This window comes from Nicotiana tomentosiformis, chromosome 2, assembly GCF_000390325.3.
Source record: "Nicotiana tomentosiformis chromosome 2, ASM39032v3, whole genome shotgun sequence".
Classification (NCBI taxonomy): domain Eukaryota; kingdom Viridiplantae; phylum Streptophyta; class Magnoliopsida; order Solanales; family Solanaceae; genus Nicotiana; species Nicotiana tomentosiformis.
The window spans coordinates 9,258,598-9,261,362 of NC_090813.1; the positions used below are offsets into that span (position 1 = coordinate 9,258,598).

General features: G+C 34.0%; 1 pseudogene; it reads left to right on the forward strand.

Moving 5' to 3' along the window:
- Positions 1-235: 235 nt before the first annotated feature.
- On the forward strand, positions 236-1,917 carry LOC104101967 (alkane hydroxylase MAH1-like; annotated as a pseudogene).
- The last annotated feature ends 848 nt before the right edge of the window (positions 1,918-2,765 follow it).

Here is a 2,765-nt window from a genome sequence, read left to right on the forward strand (position 1 = left end):
TGTGTTTTTTTTAATAAATACTTTTGATGTATAACTTCTTCTTTTTTAACTCTAATAATAATAAACTTATGCTATCGATCATTTTATATGTTTCAAGAGATTGAAAATAAATCTATTTAAAAACAAGTTTCCCAACTTACCACTTTAGTCTTTTATAAAAACTTATAATTAAATTACGACTTTCTTTATAAAACGTATGGTTCCTCTCCTTCAGATAAAAGATATAGACCTGAACTTTAACAAGTTCTCTCTCTCATGTTCCATATCTTTTCCAATGGATGTCCTTGATTTTTCTCTTTTTCTCCTTTTTACCATCTTATGTTTCACTTATTCTACTTGGTACCTTACAAATAAATGGTGGAAAAGCTCTCTGCCAATCAATTGGCCTCTCGTTGGAATGCTGCCTGGGCTTATTCGATATGCTCATCGTGTCCATGAATTTGCAACTGATGTTCTTATAGAAACTATGGGCACAGTTGAGTTCCACGGTCCTGTTCTTGCCAACTTGAACATGTTAATTACTAGCGAACCTGCAAATATCAACCATATACTTGGTAGAAATTTCTCAAACTATCCAAAGGGGCTTGAGTACCGTAAAATATTCGATATATTAGGAAATGGGATTTTCAATGTTGATTATGAGCTATGGGAGATTCATAGGAAGACCACTATGTCCTTAATGAGTCATGCCAAGTTCCGAATTTTATTAGAGAGGAACACGTGGGACACTATTGAAAAAGGACTTCTACCAATTCTTGATGCCTTTGCTAGACAAGGCACCACATTCGATTTGCAAGATATTTTTCAAAGATATAGTTTTGATGCTATTATCAAACTGTTACTTGACCATAATCCAAGAAGTTTATCCATTGGTTTGCCTCATGTTCCATGCGAAAAGGCATTCAATGATGTTATGGATGCAATTTTTTGCCGACATATATTGCCAGAAATCTGCTGGAAATTACCAAAATGGCTTCAAATTGGTAAAGAGAAGAAGCTCATTCAAGCATGGGAAGCTTTTGATCAGTTTCTATATCCTTGCATTTCACGTAAGCAAGAAAAGTTGATGAACAAAACAATCAAAGACGAGGACTTCGACATATTCACTGCCTATGTAATGGAACAATCGAGATTCGAGCAATATACAAGAATTTCTGAGGGACACTTTCTTGAGTTTGATATTTGCTGGGAGAGACACCACAAGTACAACTCTCACTTGGTTTTTCTGGCTCTTAGCCGAAAATCCCTTATCAGAGACAAGGATTATAGAAGAAATTCAAGAGCAATTGCATCTAAAAGAAGATGATAACCTCAAGTTTTTCAACGTAGAAGAGTCACGAAAACTCGTTTATTTAGATGGTGCATTGTGCGAAGCTCTTCGGCTATTTCCACCAGTTTCAATTGAGCATAAAGTTCCACTTGATTATGACATCCTTCCGAGCGGTCACCGTGTCAGTCCAAACACGAGAATTGTGCTATCCTTTTATACAATGGGTAGAATGGAGAGTATATGGGGAAAAGATTGCTTAGAATTCAAGCCAGGGAGATAGATTTCAGTATTAGGAAAGATAAAACATGAGCCATCTTTCAAATTCCCAGCATTTAATGCTGGTCCAAGGACTTGTTTAGGGAGAGAAATGGGATTCATTCAGATGAAAATGGTGGCAGCCACAATCATACAAAATTACCATGTCCAACTAATGGAAGGTCAAACCATTTCCCCAAATGATTCTATTGTCCTTCAAATGAAAAATGGTCTGAAAGTTAGGCTCGTTAATAGGGTTCCTCTTCGGTCCAGCTAAGTGTCCATTCATAAATTGAAGTACCTTAATCAAAATAAAATGTTAAACTGATGCTGTATATGTATATGTGTATACTCTTTGTCCCTTTTATTTTTTATTTCACACCCGTATAATCTTGAACTATTTTAGAGAACTCAAATGAAGTTGTTTTCTTTCTTAATCTGCTTGAAGTTTGTTTTCTTTCTTATATATATATATATATATATATATATATATATATATATATATATATATATATATACACACACTAGTGGAGGAGTAGCCCGGGCACCAATATGAATAAAGCTATTTTATTTTATTGTACATTCTGCTACCTTTCCAATTTTAACCATAATATTCTATGAACTTTCACTGGTGAGGTCTGCGCCAGCAATTTGGATTATGAAAGTAAACTTTAGTTTGTAAATCTATTCACTCTAAGATTTAAGTCTCGAGTACTATATACATTGAAAGTAAATATTTTAATACTATTAAATCTGTTTCATAACCTAATTTGCTTTCGCCATCTTTTTCACTCATAGTCAGGTAGATAAACTAGCGAATATTGTAGAATGCTGCTGCTTAAATTTAGCAAAGAACGAACTTAACGTGAATCTTACAAGATTTTAATCAACTACATCCCTGATTCATCACATCTCTACATGAGATGTCTTACTTCTATGTATGTAGCATGAGAATAAGTGATAAAATATATTTTCATGTTACTGCCTGCATTGGTTGTCAGTTTTTAGTAGAAATTGATTTTCGATAGCTATTGCGTTGCATGTTTATTTATTATAGTACAAAAGGTCTCTTGTAAAGTTATTTTCGCGTACATAATTATCTATTTTAGTACTTCCGAGTACTTAAAATAGTCTTAATATTGAGCATTTGCTTAGTGTACGTATAATCCGTGTCTATGTGAAGGCACCAACTCTCCAGGTGCCACGAAGAAGATTTTACAAGAGATATGAAGCTGGGTAT